At 44.0% G+C, this 24,020-nt stretch overlaps 1 long non-coding RNA gene across 2 annotated transcripts; it reads left to right on the plus strand.

The window, feature by feature from the left end:
* The first annotated feature begins 244 nt into the window (after positions 1 to 244).
* Positions 245 to 5,735, plus strand: LOC111556638. Of its 2 annotated transcripts, XR_002736301.2 has the most exons (5): positions 245 to 491; positions 1,587 to 1,658; positions 4,109 to 4,249; positions 5,202 to 5,272; positions 5,502 to 5,735. It is a non-coding gene; the product is annotated as an uncharacterized LOC111556638 (long non-coding RNA). The 2 variants fall into 2 exon arrangements; XR_006586424.1 differs by lacking the exon at positions 1,587 to 1,658 and having other exon boundaries at positions 246 to 491.
* Positions 5,736 to 24,020: the final 18,285 nt, after the last annotated feature.

Below are 24,020 nucleotides of genomic sequence, written 5' to 3' on the forward strand. Positions count from 1 at the left end.
GCGTGGTCTCAAGAAAAGTAATAATGATGAGGCATCGGATTTTCCATAAAAGTGGGGGCGAGGAGAGGCGGGAGGGAGGATTGGGGCAATGAATGTAGGTAGGTGGGTAGGTAGAAGTACCTACCTCTTGCAGGAGGGGTACAAATTGGGGGTTGGGGGAGGGGGGCGGGGGGTGAGCAGCTGCAAGACGACTGAATCCTGCCGGAGCCCCCTGCTACGCTCCTCAAGCAAACCTGAGACCTGGAGCATCCGTCTCCGCAGAATTATAAAATAGCTGTTGCTCTGTGTTTGCACCTTCATCCAGGAGAGCGGGCATATCACCTGCCCTGTGCACACGCCGCTCAACCGAACCCCCGCGTGCCATTCTTCTTAGTTGTACGTCTGTTTTCTTGGAAAACAGCGCTAAATGCTGCCATGTTTTCGTAACTGGGTCTCATGAAATCTGAACGACGACACCTTCACGAGAGCTCAGCCGAGAGAAAGCGGGAACGGTACGTTAAAGAGGGCTACTGTCGCAAAAAACAGTTGCCGAGGGAATCTTCTCCGCGAGGCCTTACTAGCAAAGTAAGCTGTCTGTGAACCCACCGGTCCGTGCTTGCCGTTTCAGTCTGGAAGTTTATGGATTCTTAGAAAGAAACATTTTCGTTCACTTTGTGTTTAATAAACAGAATTTCTGAGAACCTTAAACTTTTCTCCTGCCGTCACACGCAAACGCCCTGTTCTTCAACGTGATGCTTTGTACCTGCTGCTCTCTCTTGCTCAGATGAATTCCCGCAGATTTTGACATCGTAACGTTTTCTCAGAATTGAGGAATTATTGCTTATGCCGTCTACTTCGAGAGACCCTTCTTGGTGTCTCTAAGTAAAAGAGCCCTCGACACCCCCACCCCCACCATCCGGTGATCTGTTGGATCTTCCTCAGAGCATCTGCTCATTAGTGTGAACGTCTACTCCTCTGTTTTCTGCCTCCTGGACAGAAAAGCAGCTCCCGGGAGGGCAGGTGTGCCTGTCTTGCTCATGGCTGAGTCCTTTGTGCGGGCACAGAAGGAGATGCTCCGTGTATTTAGGGGAAAAGGAGGAGATACTTACCCTTCCAAGTTCTCATGGTCCCAGAGAACGTCCAGGATGAAGAGACGGAAATGCTTTGCGGAGACTCCCAGGCATTCCTCAGGTGTTTGCAGGCATGGCTACCCATCCCCCTCGTTTCTGGGGCAAAGTCTAGTTCCAGGGACAATAATGACACAAGGAAGGTTGATTTCATTATGAGCAATGCAAACACAGCCGACTTTGAGGTTCTCAGAGCAGCTTATGATGGTTCTTTGAAATCTGCCCTCCCACCACGGGGCACTGTGCAGACAGAGCGCTTTGCACACATGAGGTGCCCTGTAGTTGAACAGAAATGGGGTGATGAAGGGTCTATGGAGCTGGTCAGAGTCACCTCTCACTTTGTCCCACTCTTCTAAAACCTTAAGACAAAATGGAGAAATCCAAAGTACGTTAATCACAAAATAACTGTTCCTGGAGTGATAAAGTCCACAGGAGAACATTCAAAAGTGGTTCTTTGCTGAGACTGACCTTAATTTCCAGGATTGGCCTTCAGGAAAGGGAACCAACAGGATCATCAAGACGGAGTCCCTTGTCTCATCAGTTCTCCAAGAGGTAAATATTAGAAGCATTAGCAAAATCAAATAGATGTAATATGGCCAAGGGGTGTCTTGATTTCTGTTTCCACCAAAGGTAATGGAATTGACCCTAGATTCTCTGGAATAAGAGGCAGCCTCAAGCAAATCCCATGCTCCATATCACTCAACACTCCTCACCGGTGCTTCCATTAAAGTCCTATTCTTGGCAGTGTCACAAGGGAGCGTTCGCTATAGGTGTTGGCGAACCTGAAACAGCAAGGGGGAGATGATTTCACTTCTCTGCTCTGAGTTGACCTGTTGCCCAGCTGGGGCAATGATCGCATTCCCTATGACTGCTGAGAAGGTGGCTCCCCTGCTGAGCTGAAAAAAAAACACAGGCCAGGACTTACCTTCTGCCACGGACTTTCTGTGTTTTGCTTATAAATTATTTATTGCTTAAACTTCTTCATAATTATCCCCCAAAAGCCATAAGTTATTCTTACTCCTTTTCCTCTTCTCTATTCCCTTGGCTAGTATTTTCTCTTACTGAAATTATTCTTAGCTGTCAAGCGGATATGTTGTTTTCAAAAAAGAAAGTAAAAGAAGAAAGCAACATTGGAAGAAGGAAAGCAGTGTCTTTTTTTTTTTTAAAGAAAGGAATGCCAAAGAAAAGAGAAAAAAACCTTGAACCAAACCCGTCGGCACAGTTTACACAAGAGATTACATCATACTTTAATGAAGATCCTTTTCTATAAATGAAATCACTTGGCCAGGACCATTTCCCCAAATATGCAGAAAATGTACTCAATGGGACTGCCAACATAATACTGTAATGGGTATTTCTGGGATGTAGTCTAGCATTGTTATAAAAATAGGACAATGTTTAAAACAAGGCTGTATAATTGTGGACACAAACAAAAAACACCTCCCAAGACAACATGAAAAGGAATAAAAGACTGGTTTTCCCCACTACCGGGAAGCGGAGGGAGCGGCCAAGTGCTCCCTATAAAGTTCCTGTGGACTTGCTGTCTTTCCAGCTGAATGACCAGTGGCTGCCTCAGGAATATGTCAGGAAAGTGGTCGGGTATCGCAGGACGGATATTCTGCAGTTTGCAGCCTGTGTCGAAGGGAGGGAGAACACTATTTCTGTGACCAGAAGTTAGGCAGATGAGACATTTAGTATTTTTGCTGGTTTAGCACACTTTCTGCATCTCAGGTGGTGGGACCTGCTTGTTCTTTGAGGCTAGTCAAGCCGGTCTACACACGATGCTGTGGCTGTGAGGTCTGGGGGAGTCTCCTTTCGGGAAGACTATAGTTTTTAAGGTACACCCAGGTTTTAAGGTACACCCAGGTTTTAAGGTTTTAAGGACCTTTCGAAGTCCTTTGAGAGACCCCCTCCAAAATTTAAACCATGGGTGCGTTGACATAAAAAAAGAAGATTGAAGGAGAATTCACCAGAGATGGGAAACATTAATCACGGCTCTCTCTGGGTTATCATGTCATAATCGATTTCTGTGCTCCTTTGATCCTAATGGTCTACCATGAACACGCATTGATTTTTTTCACGAGGAGGAAATAAAATCCAAACTACTGGTGTTAGTTTTCACACATTACAAGGTTTCTCTCTGTCTTTTCCGGGTCAGCCATGGAATCCATTTTAATGTGACAGAGTTAGGAGTCAGCCAGGTGAGTTGTGTTTTCAATGATGGTTAAGAGGAAAGGTGGGAGGGGGCACCTGGCTGACTCAGTAGAGCACGTGGCTCTTGATGTCAGAGTTGTGAGGTCGAGCCCTGTGTTGGGCATAGAGATTGCTTAAAAAAAAAAAAAAAAGAGGGAAGGTGTGAACTCACTAGGACAGTTTTATATGGCACCGTGGTGCCCTCTGGTGATAATTCTGGTGTTCTTTAGTTCATCTGCACAGTTTTTCATTCATTCATTCACTCACTCACTCATTCACAAAAAGCTGTTGATTGGTTACCTCTGCTGTGAACTCTGTGTAGCACTGAGTTGAGCGAACAGGTGCCCCTCGCCCCAGGGAGCCAATGCAAGGGGAGATTCAAGACCACCGCACACGAGTCCTAAGAACACCTGGCAGGGCCACTGAATGCATTCGGGGAAGATCGGAACACAGATGAGGTCATTTTGAGCACCATGGGGCTTTCAGTGTGGGAGGAAGGATACACCTCACCTGCAAGAAACCACTAGAAAATACACACAACATGGGGAAGAGAAATTTATAGAGGAGAAAAATAAATAAATAAAAAGGAAAGAAGTGGCCAGTGTAGGGTGAAATCAGTCAGGAAAATCTTCTCAGAGGTAAGTCACTGCTTCCTCCAAGGAAATACATGTGACATTGGACAGTGGTTTAGGGGAGTAGGATGATGGCCTGTGAGGGTCTTAGATCCAGGGATAAACAATGCCCTTCTCTCTGGAAGACATGTGCTGGATCACACTGGTGACCTTTGGCTTACACCCGTGTGTCTGCAGGAACGCAGTCACCCTCGTCAGCGCCCTGCCCAGCTCTGCCCGTCATTCCTGCTGGTTGACGACATCACCATCATCAGCCATCATCCATCACTGACTATCCAGATGGTTCAACCACCCTCTCCAGGATCTGTGGCTGTAAAGGTCAGGAATGTCTCCCGGAAATTCCCACCTCCCTGGATCCCCCTGTTCTGTCCCTCATTTGAGTCTCCTTGGCTCCCAAGGATAACCATTCGTTTTGGATGACCAATTCTTTCGTAAACAAGTGCAGGTCCCTGGGAGCGAGGGCTATCATCTTTATGGTCACCCACACTCGAAGCAGAGTGTCACAAAACATATAGGGGTGAGTATATTTTGACAGCAAAGCCATACCCAGAAATCCTGAAAATCTGAACAACAGACACACTTAACTAACCTCAAACTTGCTGGACAACCATACGCTCATCCAAAAGGAAACCAAACTGGAAAAAAACCTCTAAAGCCATTGAAGAGAGCTATGCCATGCTCTAAGATCAGGGCAGTGGGGGAAGTTGGCCCTGCCACCAAGGGGGAGCCCACAGGTGCCTTGTCTCTGAAGCACATGGGACCTAGACCTGCCTCCTTCCGCCATGAACGATGGTGGATGCTTCCAGAAGGACACAAGATTTGCCTTAATAGAAATGTTTATATCTTGGTAACTGATCTCCTGCAAAAGCCACATGTTAATTCCCTATCATGGCATCTATACGAACAACTGCGGCAAACTCAACAGGCGATTCCTACTCAACTGTAGGAATCTCTGGGCCACGGGGGTTCTGTGCCCCTGGACATGGGAAGTGGCCCATGTGAAGCTGGCAAGTCCTAACTGATGTGTAAGGGAGATGTCTGAGAGGGACGAGGCACCAAGAGGGTGAGTCCTGACACAGCAAGGGATCATTATACTGGTTTTATGCACAAAACTGCCTCTTTGTGGAACCCCATCGGCCATCTGGAAACTGACTTGCCATCAGCAATTTCCGAGGGAGTTGGGAGTGAAGGATCTACTAGGGAAGAGTAGGTCTAGGGACCACCCAGCTTCTTATTCCCCTTAGCAGCTTTTGATTATTGTCTTTTCCAGAATTCAATTTCCTCCTCTTTAATATACGCAAGAGCTGAACTGTGTTACCCTGCAGCGTCTTAAGGAAAAGGGTAAGTGCGCAGGCGTCCCTGCACAGCCCTTCGTATCCGACAGGGTTCATTATAACACCGTCATTGTCCTAGTGATGGACACTCAGGACACAAGGGGAGAAAAGAATTCCATTTTATCGATCTACCTGAATTTTGTTCCATGTATGCTTCCCTTTAAACCTCTTTTTCTTCTGAGTGATGTAACTCTTAACCAATAATGTCGATTATGTGGTTTGTTTCTACCCAACAGATTTCACCATGAATCTTGTAAAGCTCATCTGGAAATTGATTCTGGGCAAGGTGTGCGCAAGACAAGCAGATGCTGACATTTTCCTCAAATGGAATTTCTTCACCAAAACAAACATTCAGATCACTTTGGGAGGAGATCCGAGAATGGGCCACTTGCAGACGACTGGCAAAAAAACAGTGGGCTGACTGGTTTGTTGTCATTTTTACCAACCTGCTCCCCCCACCCCCGCCCAAATCATATCGCATCTCATCAAAACAAATGGCTTCTAATTAGTGCCAAAGCACACGACTAGTAAATATGTGGTATAAATTGTAATCTTTGACATTTTCTAGGAAGCGCCTGGTATAAAACAAAGGAAGAATAATGTGACACATTTTATAGCTGTCTTACAAGGAGACCGTTGCTTTTAGCTGACAGACACAGAAATCCTGACTGATAAGCCATGACCACACTCTGAAAACCTACACAATACCTTTAAAATAAATTCCAAATGTAAATCTGTGTTTCCCATTCTTAAGTCACAGAGATCAAATATTACTCGTGGGCATGGCTACCTTGATGTCACTCTTACCTTCTGAAATAATGTGTGTCAGCAACAAACTTTTATTTACTTTGAGAGAGTGAGAGAGAGAGAGAGAGAGAGAGAATGAATGAGGGGCAGAGAGAAAGGGAGACAGGCCCGAAGACCAGCTTCCCTATTTCTCATCTGGGTGAATCGTGGAGGAGGAGGAGGCTCTCCGGGGGTGGGGGTGGAGTTCAGGCTCACTAAGGTCTGATTTGATAAGTTGTAAATCCCCCGTTTGGAATATGAATGGGAAGGGGTGGTCTGGACCTTGGGAGAAGGGAAGGGCCAGAGGAAGGCTTGAGGGTGGCCGAAGTGAAGAAGGGCCCTTATGCCCCGGATGAGGACTTGGACGAAGACGAGCCAGCCACCAGCCGGTCTAGGTAACTGTGGTTCTCAGCGGTCCCGCACCTGTGGTGGCATATAAGCTGAGCCTGTCACATCACTACACAAAGGCTCTACACGCACTGGAAAGTAAGCGTGCAGGTCTGTGTGTGCGCACGAACCAAGGGAAGGGACAGGAGAGAGGTGAAGTCATTTTACCTGGTTTTAGCTAAAAAGCCCAGAATAGACCACTCGGTCACAGCCCGTTTTCATCTGATGAACAAATGAAGATTTTAGAGTAATCAACTTCCTTTTTCTCCACAACAACCTAGACACGAGGGACAGACAACCACTGGCTGATGGATTTTTCTCCACCTCAGTTACTTGTGCACAACGCCAATTCAGTTACTTGGGAAACCCCTTGTTTTAGGTTTTTCCCAGCATCAACACCATGCTTTTATAAAGCTACACTGAACGTTATAAAAATGTGATTAAAATGCAGCCCAAGTTAAAAGTGACGGACAGAAGAGCTAATTATCAGATGAGCACTTTAAAAATAGGCATTTTCTATCCAAATCAATTCAGAAGACTAAAAATAATAAAAACATTAAGTGAGTAAAGGACAGCAGGGATGTTAAATGAATTATTTACCACGATTTTTATCTTGACGTTCTTAATCATTCAGTTCCGCCAAGTTTTAAGATTAAAGATTTGATACACATAATATAATACAAACCCACCTAGTCTCCACCCAAATTCTTGTGCTTTAGGCATTTCATGCCTTTATTCCATTTGTTTGGGGAATGATGTCAGGAGCCCCACCAAGGCACCTAACCTATTGCAAAGGGCTAGAAATTTGAAGGTGGGGAGAAAGGTTAGGATCTCAGGGAGAAGAAACCTGGGGCTGAGATGAAAATAAGTGTGCCTGCAGTGATGGCAGGAAATACAGACCTCACCTCATGGTGACAGTGTCTGCAGAAAGCTTTGAAACACCAACATAAATTCATAAATAAACACTGTAAAGGCCTGAAGCCATAAAACTCCTAGAAGAAAACATAGGCAGTAAGCTCACTGACATAGGTCTTGATGATGATTTTTGTTCATCTGACATTAACAGGAAAAGCAACAAAAGCAAAAATGAGCACGTGGGGGGCACCTGGGTGGCACAGTCGGTTAAGCGTCCGACTTCAGCTCGGGTCATGATCTCACAGTCCGTGAGTTCGAGCCCTGCGTCGGGCTCTGTGCTGACAGCTCGGAGCCTGGAGCCTGCGTCTGATTCTCTGTTTCCCTTTCTCTCTGCCCCTCTTCTGCTTGCACTCTCTCTCTCTCTCTCTCTCAAAAATAAACATTAAAAAGACATGAACACGTGGGATTACACCAAACTAAGAGGTTTCTGCACAGCAAAAGAAGCCATCAACAAAATTAAAGGGCAACCTACTGAACAGGAGAAAATACTTGCAAATCATACATCTAATAAAGAACTCCTATAACTCAAATAGCCAAAAAAACAAGCAATCTGATTAAAGAACGGGCAGATCTGAAAAGACTTTTTTCTTTAGAAGACGTACATTTGGCCAACTGAGTACATGAAAAGATGCTCCACATCACTAATCAACAGGGAAATGCAAATCAAAACCACAATGATTTATCTCCTCATACCTATTGGAATGGCTATTATCTAAAAGACAGGAAATAACAAGTGTTGGCAAGGATGAGGAGAAAAAGGAACCCCCCTACATGGTGGCTGGTAATGTAAATTGGTGCAGCCACTATGGAAAACAATATAGAAGTTCCTCAAAAAAAAAAAAAATACAACTATCAGGGCACCTGGGTGGCTCAGTCCATTGAATGTCTGACTCTTGATTTCATCTTGATCTGTGTTGGGATCTCTGCTGGGCATGAAACCTGCTTAAGTCTGTCTCTCTCTGTCTCTCTCTCTCTCTCTCTCTAAAAAAAAAAAAAAAAAAGAAAAAAAAGAAAAGAAAAGAGAAGAAAAGAAAAGAGAAAAGAAAAGAACTATCATACGATCCAGAAATTCCAAGTCTGGGTATTTATCCAAGGGAAGGGAAAGCACTAACTCAAAATAACCTATTAATATCCATGTTCACTTCATTGCAGCATTGTTTATAGTGGCCAAGATATGGAAACAACCTAAGTGTCCATTGATGGGTGAATGGATAAAGAAGGTGTGGTATATGAATGGAATGGAATATTATTTGGCCATTAAAAAGAATGGAAATCCTCCCGTTTGTGACAACATGGATGGATGGCAAGGTCTTTATGCTAAGTGAAATAAGTCAGAAAAAGGCAAAGACTGTATGATCTCTCTTATCTTACACGTGGAATCTAAAAAATTATCGGGGGGGGAAGCTTATAGATACAGGGAACAGATGAGTGGTTGCCAGAGGTGATGATGGCAGTGGTGGTAGGGGATGGAGGGGAGAAATGAGTGAAGGGGGTCAAAAGGTAAAAAGAAGAAGGAAAATAATAAAATAAATAAACACTCTACACTCAGACCAATCTGAGGTTTGAGGATCTATAGCTGTCCTTGGCACTGAGATCAGAAAGAGGTTGTGCATAGGATACTGACACATCAGCAAAGCCCTTCACGACCGTCCTGGGCTGCTCCACGGTGGGCACCACAGTGGGGGTCTGGCTGGTTCTCACGAAGGTGTCAGGACGGGCTGATTGCCCAGTGCCGTTCACTGGGAGCAATGCTGCATGTGCGTGTGTGTGTGTGCGTGTGTGCATATATGTGATGCATATGGTGCACATGTCTGAAGGTGTGTGATATGTGAATGCCTGTGTATGAGTGTGATTGTATGCATGTGGGTGGGTGTACAAATGTGTACACGTATACGTGCGCATGCACGCATATAAATGTGTGGGAGTGTGTGTGGACTTGTGAGTTTGCATAGGTGTGAGATCGTGGGTCGTATGAATGTGTGTGTGTGCAGGTTTGACTGGATATCTGAGTGTAGACATGTGTGTGGGTGTATACGGATTGCACGTGAGTGTGGATATGTGTGTATGGATGTGTGAACACGTGGGTGTGGGTACACAGCGTGGTCACACGTATGTGGTGGGTGTGCACGTGTGCACACGTAAGTGCTTATATGGGTGCAAATGTAATTCACACACATGACTGTGTGAATACGCATGTGCGTGTGTGAACGTGAGTGTGTGAACGTGCACGCTGAGAGCAAAACCTGACCTAGTGGGCGTTACCTAGCTCTCTGCTGATCTGCCTTGATCTCAGGCTTTATTTCTGAGTGTCCTGGTCTGTATGTCATTTAACCGCATTTCTTGGAATACTATTTTTTTTCCAGTTGAGGTTCGGATGAATGTTGAACGGAAAGAGATGAAAATCTTGTTCCATCCACGTGCAGACAGTGGGTGTCCTGAGCCCAGCCCTGCACACACCGCCTGGATGCAAGAACACACCGCTGGTGCACAGTCAACACCCGCGAGGCTCAGAATTTCACTGTGAATCGGCTTCATTGCATGTGCTGGAGAACGACCGGGCTCCACACGCTGGGCACCACCCCCAGCTTTGCGGACGTGGTTTTGGCTGGGGGAGGGGGAGGGGAGGCTTCACCAGGTGCCCACCCCGGGGAACAGACAACCTCGCTGAAGCCTCCCAGGACCAGCGTTGAGCATCCGCTTCCCCATAAAGCTACTGTGTTAACTTCTTTGGGGACGCACCTGAAATACACAAACGAAGTGCTTTGCCCCACCGTTACCCTTGGAGGGGTTCCAAACTACAGAAGCAGATACAAAATAGGGCATGTTGACTTGGAAAAGGTTGCTCTGAAGTCCTTCCTGGCAACAGTAAGATACCAGCAAGGGTGTTCTCTTACAGCAATCTCCTGAACATTCCAGAAGGACCTTGTTAAACCCTTCTATTTTTACTTTTGTCCGTTCTCAGATACAGAATAACCTAAAGAGGGTTTTTAGTGAAACAGAATGATGAAGAGGAAAAGCGTGGGGCTGGGCATATTTCGTTTTTGGTTTTTGCTTTCTTGTCTATTAATCGTGCTCTCTGCCGACTCATTTGTCTCATCTCAGCTTTATGGTTTTCATAAGCACAGAGGGGACAGGAATGTCCTCCTTGGTCCATCTGCATGGATGTTGTCGAGGTAACACGGCAGCACTTACACGGAGAAGAAAACACAGGACAAGTGAAACTGTGGACACTGCCTGTCTCTGAATGCAGTGCTTTCTTGTAGGTTATATAGTGACACCCTTGGGCTTTTAAAATGGGGTGTGTTTAGGACCCCTGGAAGAAATCTGCATTAAGGGACCTGTTGCAGAAATGCTGGCCCTCCATCCAAGCTTCATTATGTGTCTCCGACATCACCTTCGGCAATTCTAGTGATTTATGGGTAAGGAAGGTTAATGGTGGGCAATTTTCGGTGACCACAGGGTATCGTGAAATGCAATTTCTGTGAATTCAGACTGACCATGGGAGGCAACACAAATTTGTGCTGATTTGTTCAAAGGCATATTTTGAGGGATTTGAAACTTCAGCCTGAGTTGTGCTGCACTCTTTGAAGAGTGTATGTGCTCACACGTTTGTATTTAACAGCAGTTCACAAAATGAATTTTCAAAGAACTGAGGGTGCGGGACGATCTCAGGGCCACAGGATTTAGGGAGTCTGTTTCTGCAGGAAGCAGGGACGTTTCCTGAGTCTCTTTGTCCTCCTCCAGAGCAGCGGGAAGGGTTTGATTGTTTACAGGTGAGCTAATTCTTGGTGGGGACTACTTTAGGTAAAGTGAGGGCTTTCATAGTGAGAACTTTGGCAAATGATGCTTGAGGAGTGAAACAGATTTTTAAGCAAGTCATATGGCCATTATTTCATTTGAAATGGTTGTATGACAATTCCGAAAAGATACCTATGGCCAAGAGAGGGGCAAGTGGGAGCAAATGACAACCGCAGAAGGCAAACTTGAACTTCACAATGCGGTACAATATCTTGTTCCAGATTAATACAGAAAGCAGGTATGAATAGGTGACGTTTCTAGTTCCGCATGCATGACTGTTTTGTTTTGTTATTCTTGTTAGAAAAGAAACAACAAAGGCAAAATTGGAGAAATTTGCCGCCCACGAGAGCAAACCAAGATTTAATGACAATCTATCCCTGGGACGTGACCTCGTAACAGTCAGTCTAAAATTTTCTGATTGGCATTACTGAGGTCCCCTGCAGGAGAAAAGCCTTGCTGTTTCCTTCTGCCTGAAGGTAGATGTCCTGGCCTGAAACAATGCTTCTTCTCCTTTGCCAACACCTTGCTGCCCTACCCTGCTTCCTACAAACACTTCCCTCCACTTTGCACAGCTCAGAGCGTCTCTCTACTCACTACACGGGTCACTGTTCGTTCATGAAATACTTCGTAAAGCCAGCGCGATCTTCACATTTGTGCAGTTCTTTGAATTTTGTTTTTGAACATTCTCTTTCCTTTTAATATGTATTCACTTAGAGAGAAGGCAAAGACACGCACCACCGAGACAAAGAAGATGACAACCATTGGCACGAATGTCAGATACAAGTCACGGCAGTAAAATGCGTCAACGCCCAGGGTTTTCCTGCTCACCTAAGGTCCACTCGAAAATACTTAAACCAAAACTTCGTAGAGGGGGCAGGGTGAAGGAATCTGTATTTTTCAAAAGGAGGTTCTTACGATGAGTGGATGTTAATTTTTTTAATGTTTATTTTTGAGAGAGAGAGAGACAGAGCGTGAGCAGGGTGAGGGGGGCGGGGGGCGAGTTTATTTTTGAGACAGAGAGGCAGACACAGAATCTGAAACAGGCTCCAGGCTCTGAGCTGTCAGCACAGAGCCTGAAGCAGGGCTCAAACTCACAAACCGGGAGATCATGACCTGGGCCAAAGTCAGACACTTAACTGACTGAGCCACCCAGGCGCCCCTCCATTAGTAGATTTTTAAAATGACCAGGGCGCCTGGGTGGCTCAGTCAGTTAAGTGTCTGACTTTAGCTCAGGTCACGATCTCATGGTCTGTGAGTTCAAGACCCGCGACAAGCTCTGTGCTGACAGCTCAGAGCCTGGAGCCTGCTTCGGATTCTGTGTCCTCCTCTCTCTGCCCCTCCCCCACTCACACTCTGTGTCTGTCTTTAAACATAAACAATAAAAAATAAATGATAAAAATGACCTCACAAACCTCTCCAGGAGCCTGGTGCTTAATCACCTCGGACTCACTGTCGCCCCAGGCAGTCTGATGGTGCTGGTCTCTCAACAGCCACCTCCCAACACAGAGCACAGAGCTCGTCCTCCACCTCTGTGCATCTCAGTGGCTTCGTCCATATAAAGTAGGGGCACGTGCATGTCTTGCAGGGATTTGGGGAGGAACTGATGGGCCGCCTGGATGTGCAAACGCCTTGCCTAGGACATAGGATGAAAAATGTGCGCTGTTTTGCCCCCAGCCAGGAAAAAGAAACCAACATCAATCGTGAGGCGTATGTACGGGCTGTCTGTCCGTGCTATTTTAGTTCTTCTGAGCTCTACAAATAAACGTTTGTTTCCCTTCCTTCCTGGAGTGAGACCTTTACCTATTTTTCCCTGATTCCAACCAATATGCAAAGGTTACTTTGTTTTACCGAATGTCTTCCTATATGATCCAACCCTTTTGTGTCTGAACACTTAAGACCATTAAATAAAACATATGTTTGGATCCAAGCTACTCAAGTGTCTTGACGTCGGTAGCGCTGCTGCAGTGCTGCTGATTCCATTCTAGAAGGTGTCCCATGCTGAGGCCGGGGGGTGGGGCCAGCTCTCGGGCCTGAGACCTCATCTTGCGGAGCCAGGGGCCGGGTTCTTGACGTCTCCGCGAGAAGGAATTCAAGGACCAGAGTCAAGTAGAGCAGAAGCAGCTTTATTGCAAAGCGCCAAGTGCACTGGAGGAACAGAGCGGCCGCCCTGACCGAAAGGATCGGCGTCTCGCAGGGTGGATGGGGGGGCTCGGGTTCTCAGGGGTGGTTATAATTCGGCATTTCTAGGAACAGGCAGGGGTTTCCAGGAACTTTGCGTGTCATTGGCATGCTCCGTAGCAGCCACTGTACGCAGGCGCAGTCTGATTTTTCTGGCAAAAACTCCAAATATACTCTAAATATACGACTGTCCCTCTAGCGCCCCTACCGGAGGGGTCATTCTCGGTCATTTGCAAGCTAACTGGGTGCGTGTGCGCATGCGTGCCGTGGGCTTGTGCGCCAAGAGGATGCTTGTGGCCTGAGAAACCGCAGGGGTGTCACAGGGTTTGCTTAATGGCCACAAACTCTGTCGTGTGTCTGAGTCAGCTCTCCGTTTTATGTTCCTGCAATTACCCAGCAGTTTCCCTATTCTACCTGCCTCAGTGCCGACTTTCTAATAGTCTGCAATCAAATGCTTTAAAATAAAATGCTGGGTCAGGAAAACCCCCAGGAGGCTTGCAGCCTCTGCTACGTTCTTTCAGCTGACTTCCCTCAGTACCTGCCAAGATGGAAATTCGCTTGTCTTCTGGGCCTGCTTTCTTCATATCTCATTAGGATTCTACGATGTTGCAAAAAAAAACCACTGCAGGACAATCAGATATGTGGCCAGTGGACTGCTCCAAAAGCCACATTATTCTGACTCACTTGCTCTCTTTCTTTCAAATCACCAAGCCAATAAAATGTATTCTTTTTTTTTTTTAAAATGTTTTTTTATTTATTATGAGAGAGAGGGTTAGAGAATGAGCAGGGGAGAGACAGAGAGAGAGGGAGATAGAGAATTGCAAGCAGGCTCTGCACTGTCATCACGGAGCCCGACATGGGGCTCGAACCCATGAACCATGAGATCATGGCCTGAGCTGAAATCAAGAGCCGGATGCTTAACAGACTGAGCTACCCGGGTGACACTACGATAAAAATTTATTCTACATGGCAATAGACATATAATAGATATCTAAGACATCCTATAATCCTTTTGGGAGAAAATTTGAAAACCTGTCAATTTTAGATTTCCGTACACTTCAGAGTTCTGTTAAGTATACTTGCAAATTGTACTTTTGTTTGTGCCGAACTTTTAAGCTTGATGTGATTGAATCTCCTTGATTTCTCCAATTTTCTCCTCTAAAAGCAACACAGCCACCCAAATTCAACTGCTTCCCTCAAGAGACAGCATACTATGGTTTATAGTTTCCTGGGATGGCCTAGAAAAAGTTCTAGTATACAGCCAGCACAAAGGTTCAAAAGTGTCTCTTCATCTTAGTGAGGAGTTTAACTTTGTCATTTACAAAGCTCTCTTGTCTCATGTAGTATGACAGATGAGTCACAGTCATATCATAGGCAAAAGAAAAAGAGATTCAGATATAGGGTCCTGCTTAGAATCTGGCCTCAGAAACCTTCCCTGCAGGTGTCTTCCAGATCACTAAGCCAGCAGGACAGCATGATAAAAGTTCATGTCATTTTAGCTACCCCAGACCTTGATGCCCTCGGTGCTCCTAGGATAATAGCAAAAAACCTCAAGTGTTCTCAAAGTGGGTACAAACATCAACATCTAAGTTAAGTGACTGATTTTCCCTTAGAGGGGTTCCAACACCCAGTTGAAATCTCCCTAATTCCAAATAAATAAACAGCCTTTTCTCCTAACCCCCTGCTGTTGTCTGAGTTAAGTTCTCTCTCTTTCCCTCACTATAGAAAATCTCAGTCGAGGAGGCTCCCTTCCCTGATTCCATCAATTGCTCAACACTTGACAGTCTATCTGTGCCCAGACCAGACCACAGCCACCACAAGCCTCAAAACTCAAGGAGTCCCTGCTCTGCGTGGCACAGCCGTGGGCACTCTGGGGACTCTTCCCCTCAGCCACCCACTGAAGCAAGTGTCGATACCTCCTTACAATTCTGGATCAGAAATGTTAAGAAACTTTACTCCGGGCAACTCCAGGGCCACATTTCATCTCATGTTCAAACATTACAAGACAATGACATTTATGGGGGTTGTTTACTAAATCTCAGAAGACCAGCAATCAGAAACCCTGTCAAATCTGGGAGACAAAGAAAACATGTCTTAACCCCGCGGAGATCATAGAGGCGGAAAATGTGATTTTTTTTTCTTTGACATCTTTTTAAAGACTTTATTTTTTACAGCAGTTTTAGGTTCACAGCAAAATTGAGTGGAAGGTACAGAGAGTCCCCAGAGTCCCCTGCCCCCACACATGCAGAGCCTCCTTCATTCTCCACATCCCCCAAAGTGGAACATTTGTTACGATTGATGAACCTACATCTACTCACCATAATCACCCAGAATCCATGGCTCGTATTAGGGTTCCATCTGGTACTGTGCATGCTATGGGTTTGGACAAACGTATAAAGACATGTATCCATCGTTATAATATCACATAGAGTATTTTCACTGCTCTAAAACTCCTCTGTCCTCCACTTATTAACTCCCCCCAGACCCCTCAGCCCTGGCAACCACTGATCTTTTTGCTGTCTCCATAGTTTTGCCTTTTCCAGAATGTCATATAGTTGGAATCATACAGTAGGCGGCCTTTTCAGATGGTGTTCTTTCACTTAGTAATATGAATGTAAGGTGCATGTGTGTCTTTTTACGGCTTGATAGCTCATTTCTTCTTGGTAACAAATAATATTTCATGGTCTGAACAGATCGCGGTTTATCCCCTCACCTACTGAAGGGCTTCTCGGTTCTTTCCAAGTTTCAATTATAAATAAAGAAGCTAAGAACATCTGTTTACAGGGTTTTGTGTGGCCATAAGATTGCGCTCTGTTTGGGTAAATGTAGAGAAGTGTGATTTCTGGAAGGTATGGAAAGAGTGTGTTTGGTTTTGTGAGAAACCACCAAACTGCCTCCCAAAGTGGCGGCACCATGTTGCATTCCCAGCGGCGATGAGTGAGAGTTCCTGTTGCTCCACATCCTCACCAGCATTTGGTGTTGTCAGGGTTCTGGACTTTGGTCACTCTAATAGGTGTGCAGTGGCATCTCATTGTTGCATCATTTGCATTTCCTTGGTGACATATGATGTGGAACATCATTTCATATGGAAGTCCAGCTTATCAATTCTTTCTTTCATGGACCATGCCTTTCCTGTTGAATCTCCAAAGTCATCACCCTACCCAAGTTCATATAGGTTTGCTTCTATGTTATATTCTAGTTTTACAGTCTTGTGTTTTACATCTATGTCTCTCTGATCCATTTTGAGTTAATTATTGTGATGGCTTAAAGTCTGTGTCTGGATTCCTTTGTTTTTATGTGGATTTCCAGTTTTCCCAGCACCATTTGTTGGATAGACTATCTCTGCTCCATTGTATCACCTTTGTTTCTTTGTCAAAATCAGTTGACTGATCCAGGTTCATTTTTCTGCATGTTGCTGTCCAGTTTTTCCAACGCCATTTGCTGAAAAGACCGTCTTCGTTCCATTGGATATTCTTTTCTGCTTCATCAAAGATTAGTTGGCTATATATTTGTGGGTCCATTTCTGCATTCTCTATTGTGTTCCATTTATCTTAGTGTCTGTTTTTTCAGCCAGCACTATTGATATTTGGAGCAGATAATTATTTGTCGTGGGGGCTGTCCGATGCACTGTAGGACGTTTAGTAGCATCCATGCCAGTTACACCCCCCTTTTACCACTCCATGCCAGTTACACCCCACTTTCCAGTTGTGACAACCAAAAATGTCCCCAGACATTACCAAATGTTCTTTAGAAACAAACTCTCCCATGTTTTAGAACCACTGACGTAGAGCACTACAAGACTGGGAAGTGCATTTCTATTTTATTGTCACTACAGTTGGAACCAGTGGGTGATAATAGCCAGTAGGGTGATGTTGCCCACCGTGACTTTAACAATATGATTCCAGGTGGGACTAAAACCAGTAACGCCTTTGAGGAAGCTACTTCTGTTGTTCATTCAAGAGACGATGATTGCTTTACCCAGGATTGTAGCATGGTGTGCAAGGGGCATTCTTGGCTAGATTTGAGATACATAATGTTGGTAGAAGCTACAGAGCTTGTTGGTGAGTTGAATATTGCGTGCAAAGGGGGAAAGAAAGCAATTATAAAGACTCAATAATCGTGATAAATACCAATGGCTTCCAAACACTTATTTTTGGAATTGGACTGAGTTGGCTTTATAAGAAATGTCTAGGGAGCTTGTTAAAATTATAAATTCTTGAGCCTCACACCTGGAAATTCTGATGTATTAAACCTGGCAAGTGGCCCAGGAATCTATTTTTAATACACTTCTCCTCCAGTGATTCTGAAAGGGAGTTAGTTTTCTGACTCCCAGATTGAATTGTGGGGGTTTGCATGGGTCTATAGCCCTGATGGGGCAATATTGTGTGTTACTCCATTTATAAAGTAAGAGCCAGCGTCATAACTGGTTTTCTCTGAGATGTAGAGCCAGGTAGGGGTGTTTCTTAACTTTGTTTTTGACACTTGTCTTTATTTCAGGTTAACAATGTGCACTGGTTAATTCATAATCAGAAAGGCATATGTCACATAATAACCTGGCTAGAGCTTACAAAGAAGCTCATAAAGCCTATAACATAGTAAATGAAATTCTGTTTGGCATGCTTTCAAATATATGCTCAATGTAGACTGCACAAAATGGCTGTTTGATGTGGCAGTTATGTTAAAGAAATTCATGTTTATCAGCCTATTTATGGGAATTTATATGCTGAGAACTTTTTTCTAAACTTTATAATATATGATAGAAGATCCTTAACTGAAGTTTATTTATTTAAAAAAATTTTTTCAACGTTTTTTATTTTATTTTTTGGGACAGAGAGAGACAGAGCATGAACAGGGGAGGGGCAGAGAGAGAGGGAGACACAGAATCGGAAACAGGCTCCAGGCTCCGAGCCATCAGCCCAGAGCCTGACGCGGGGCTCGAACTCACGGACTGCGAGATCGTGACCTGGCTGAAGTCGGACGCTTAACCGACTGTGCCACCCAGGCGCCCCAAAGTTTATTTATTTTAGAGAGAAAGTACTTGGCCCCGAGAAATCTCATCAAAGTGAGATTTACGTAGACATCAAGGCACCGTGTGCAAGCACCGAACGTGAGGCACAGGTTATTGCTGCCTCTGTCTTGCAGAGAGTTGTATTTCTCTGAGTGGGAGAGATTTCTAAGCTCACTCGCATTCCTCTTTTTTCTCTTCTTCTGCCGTGATAATGGTGGGAGCGCCTGTCAACCCAGAGATAGCATTATACCCAACCAAATGGCCTGAAAACCTGAGGCCCAGCGTGGAGGGAAGGTGTCCTGGACAGGCACTGAGACCCACGGCGATAAACAACAACAACAACAAAACTATTATGCCAGGCAACTGAGCGCTTGTTGTCAAGTGTCACATGAGCATAATCTAGCCTTCTAGAATGGTATGCTCAGTTTTGAAAATTAGGGTCTTCGTGATAAACTGCTAGAGAATTGTCTTGAAGTTTCCGTGACAATTAAACAAGTCACTGATGTCTCTTTGAGGCAGCTGCATTGACATGAATTATGGCTCAAGAAAAGCCACTGCCAGGGAAATGGTTAAAACATGCCATAGAAATTAAAGTAGCAGTGTCTCATGAAATGCCCTGGATATTGAAAGAACATGAAGAAGTTTATAGAATATACAAACTTGAATTTGAAATGTTTGAAGGTGACTTCAGGCTTCCCAAACCCTGTCTGTCTATTGAGTTGCATGCCCACACAGGCTCCACACTTCTGAATGTACAGTATTTTCAGGAAGAAGGAATACCTTGAGAAATAATTCTCTGATTCATCAGGGTGGAGCCCAAGAACTGTGTTTTCATTCTGTAGCATCATTCGGTCTTCACTATTCATGTGAAATGTTGAATTCTTGTTCTATTACAAAGATCCAGCTTGGAAATGTTCAGAATAACGGGGAATATCATACTTAGAAATCTCAGTAGGAAAAGTTGGAAGTTGATTGTAGGAGTGATCAAGAATTGGTAATGATGTCTTGCATAATATTTTCATGCAAAAGTTTTTGCCAACTCTGTTGATATCAAAATACTTCAGCAAGATTATAATTGTCATACAGTTGATGCCAGAGGAAGTTGAGCTGTGAAATGCATCTAAAAACTGGCTTAGTTAGAAGCACGAGGCTAACTCTTTCAAAAGCTGGTTCACCTGATGGTGGCCAGCTACCTAGCAGGTGCTGTTCCATCCTAGACACTAGCCCCCACGTTACTTGAAAGTTATAAATGTGTCCTTGAATACTAAAAAATGAAAGGATCTTGGGGAACCTGGGTGGCTCAGCTGGTTTGGAGTTCAACTCTTGATTTCGGCTCAGGTCATGATCTCAGGGTTCATGGGGCCGAGCCCAACATCGGGCTTCACGCTGTCAGTGCAGAGCCTGCTTGGGATTCTCTCTCTCCCTCTCTCTCTCTGCACTTAGCCCTCTTTCTCTCTCTTTCTCTCTTGCTCTCTCTTTCTCAAAATAAGTAAATAAACATTTTTTTTTAAAAAAGCATCCTGTTTATCCAGCCATATGTAGTGGTTGTGCATATGATGTTGTGGATATAACAATAACAAAGTCCCCCAAATACTTGATACTTTCAGGGAATTATCTTTGCCTTGTAACAGAGGAATATCACCACAGCCTGTGTCTCTCCTGGGTGTTTTTGCTGGGGAAAGACTTTTTCCAAAGTTCACATTGATTGCAGTTACAGCTTGCCATGGACGCCCTGCAGACACTCAAAATTGGGTCTATTTCATAGGACTTTTCTGGGTCTCATGGAGAAGGTGGTAGAGAGTTTTCATTTCAGAATGCTGATGTGGCATGAGAATTCCATTTGTGCTTTCACAGAATCACTAGGAAAGAAAACTCTTCAAGTCCTCCAGTATTTTGCTACATTGATGGGAGAAAAGGAGATGTGAAATATGTAAATTGCCTACCTGGTCATACCAACCCCTCCAGTGTTACCTCCACTCGAGACGAGGTCTGTCTTATACACACATCTCACTCCTCCTCCCCCTCTGCCTCCTCATTCTCCTCCACAGGACTGCTGACAGTTTTTCCCCCAGAGAGTGGAGGGCTGTGCAATCCAATTAATGGTTAGAAAATGCAACCGATATTGATGAATTCTCCAACCTTAGCTGTTGCCCAAAGTACCGTGGAATCATATCTGAATTTATGCTAGTGAAGTATTAAAATGTATGGAAGAATTCCAGTCTCTTATTTGTTATATTTCATCTTCCTTTATTAGAAATGCCAGCTAGTACCAAACCTTACATTTTAGAACAGTATTAATTATAAACCAAGTTGAAATATTTTAAGTTTCTGTTGTTATCTCAGAGGACAAGAGGTTCTTTAACTGCCCTTAGATTATTTTTCACAACTTATACCATCTATAAGTGTGTTTGGAGGCGCTTTTCAAGGGTGACTATTATGATAATATTTTTCCATCCAAGTCACAAATAGAATCAGAGGTTGAGGAAAACAGGAAAAGAAAATCACCTGTAACTCCCCTTCCAGAGACTACCATCATTAAAGATTTGGGACAATATATTTCTAAATTGCTTTTGTGAATATTTCTACATTTATATGTTTTACATGGGGATATACCATATACACTCTTTTATTTTTTTATGTTTTATTTTCTATTTGAGAGAGAGAGCGAGAGTGAGAGAGAGAAAGAGAGTGCTGGGGAGGGGCAGGGAGAGGGAGACATAGAATCGGAAGCAGGCTCCAGGCTCTGAGCTGTCAGCACAGAGCCTGATATGGGGCTCGACCTCATGAGCAGCAAGATCATGACCTGAGCTGAAGTCGGATGCTTAACCGACTGAGCCACCCAGGCGCCCTATATTTATTCTTTTATTACTTCCTTTTGTTCACTTGTATTATAGACTTGTTTTTCAATATAATGCGTTATAGATATCATTACTTACACATTTTTATATGCGTATCAGATACGTTTTAACACACAAAACGTACTGAGTACCAATTAATGGAACGCAAGATTAATAGAAGCAAAGACCAGAGAGGTGGTTGCCGGGGGCTGAAGGGAGTTAAGTGTTCATACCAGACCCCCACCCAAATGATAATAGTAACACAGGGGGTGGGAGGAGACTTTGGGAGCCGATAGATGTATTTGCGGTCATGATGGTGGTGATGGCTTCACAGATGTACACGCATCCCCAAATGCATCGACTTGTACACATTAAATATGTACAGATTTCCTCACATTAAACTTACCTCTACAGAGTGGTTACATTATCATAAAAAAAAATACAATTTCCAACAACAAACAAGTAAGCAAACATTATATAATGACCATTATAGGAGAGTTTCCTGTGAACAAATTACCCTTTTTCATGATAGGACACAAAATAATTTACAAATCTGATGGAAGCCCTCTGCCCTTAAACTTCATTGTCAGTTCTTAGGGTGATGTTTTCCAGCTTTACTCTTTGCGATTGGTAGAACAATTGCCTCCACGTGTTAATGCCCTAATCCCCACCCCGTGAGTGTGTTACCTTACCTTTGCAAAGGGATTGCACAAATGTGATTAAAATTAGGGACCTTGAGATGAGGGATTCTCCCTGATTATGTGGGTGGAGCCAATGTACTCACAAGGGTCCTTAAAGGTGGAGAGTCTCTCTGACTTTGGTTAAAGAGGAATGTGCTAACCAACAAGGATCCTGGAGATGCTGGCTTTGAAGACGGAGAAAGGGGCCAAGGACCCAAGTGGCCTCTACAAGTTGGAAAAGGCAAGCAAATGAGTTCGTCCCCAGAGAAGGTATTCAGAAAAGGAGCACAGCCTGGTCCACAGTGTGATATTAGTCCAGTGAGACCCTGGAGACTTCTAACTTAGAGAACTGAAAGATCATAAAGTTATATCGTTTAGGCCACTCAATTTGTGATTACTTGTTACAGCACAATGGAAAGCTATCACGTTGATCTATGAAACCAAAGCAATAGGCAGCTGACAGCATTTTACTATCAAGTCTTTGTATCAAGAGTTTCTCAATATTTTTCAATATTTCAAACACGTGTCTACTAACATGTGTGTCCTGTATGTTAAAAAATTCTTTTAGATGTATTTTAAGATGTGGGCTTATCATTTTTTAAAAGTTTTTGTTTTAATTCCAAATAGTTAACAGAGTGTAATGTTAGTTTCAGGTGTACAATATAGTGATTCAACACTTCCATACAATACCCAGTGCTCATCCCGACAAATGTCCTCCTTTATCCCCATCACCTAGTTCACCCATCCTTCCCACCCGCCTCCCCCCTGGTAACAGTGTGTTCTCTGTAGTTAAGAGTTTATTTTGGGGTGTCTGGGTGGCTCAGTTGGTTAAGCGTCTGACTTCGGGTCAGGTCGTGATCCCATGGCTCATAAGTTCGAGCCCTGTGTTGGGCTCTGAGCCCGGAGTCTGCTTCGGATTCTGTGTCTCCCTCTCTCTCTGCTCCTCCTCTGCTCAAGCTCTGTCTCTCTCAAAAATATTTATTTTTATATTTATTTTATATTTAAAATTTATATTTAATTTATATTTATATATAATTATAATTTATATATTTATATATATTTAAATTTATATTTAAAATTTAAATATAAAATTATTATTTTATATTTAAAATATATTTGTATTTTATATTTAATATTTATTCAAAAATAAATATTTTTTTAATTTAAAAAAAAGAGTCTGTTTCTTAGTTTGTCTCTCTCCCTTTTTTTTCCCTTTGCTCCTTTGTTTTGTTTCTTAAGTTCCACGAATGGGTGAAATCATGTGGTATTCGTCTTTCTCAGACTGACTCATTTCACCTAGCATAATACTCCCTAGCTCCATCCACGTCATTGCAAATGGCAAGATTTCATTCTTTTTATGGCTGAGTTTATCATTTTTAATTCTATAGCATAAAGCACTTTGACCCTTTGTACTGTGAAGTTTAGAAAAACAAGATCTTTACCAATAAAAAAAAAATGAGTTCTCTTTCTTCATCTCGGCTGTTAGTTCTAGGAGCTGCTGAGCTTCTGACTTCTGCCATTACCAACACTCACCTGGAGGTGACGATGCCCCAGAAACAGCCTGACAGACAGTGCACCAAAGAGACAGAAGTTGGCACGTTGCATCTTAGAGACTTAGTCCCCACAGTGTAGGCGGGAGCAAGAACACAAAGAATCCTGGTGGCAATGCTGCAGATTAGAATGGGCTTCATCTGTTCAGACTCTGGAGTGTAGGAGAGTCAGACACTAATCAGGGGGAAAAAAAGAACTTCTGAAAAATACTGCAAAAAATAGAACATACAGAAATGAACACTGCAAAATAGAAGTAAAAATGGGAGCGTCATTATGAAAATTCAGAGAAAGCATGTCTCTGAAAACAATTAGCCCCCCAGATGGGTGATAACTTAGAAATGTGGGGGGTGTACCCACTAATGACCAAATTGATCTGCCTTCCACCAAAAGGAGCAGAAAGGCTTTAGGAGCAAACTGGCTGAGAGGAAAGGGCAGTCAGAGGAGGGACAGAAGACAGGGCCGCAAGAAGCGGCCCTCAACAGGGCCCGCAAGAAGCCCCTCAACAGCAGTGCAGACGGACTGGAGTAGCCACGTTTGCCACGGGGCATTAACACAGGGCAGAGGGGGTCAGGGTGGCAAGCTCCACTCTCTGTGCAGGAGCCCAGAAAGAAAAAG

The sequence above is a fragment of the Felis catus genome, chromosome A1, assembly GCF_018350175.1.
Source record: "Felis catus isolate Fca126 chromosome A1, F.catus_Fca126_mat1.0, whole genome shotgun sequence".
Taxonomy (NCBI): Eukaryota; Metazoa; Chordata; class Mammalia; order Carnivora; family Felidae; genus Felis; species Felis catus.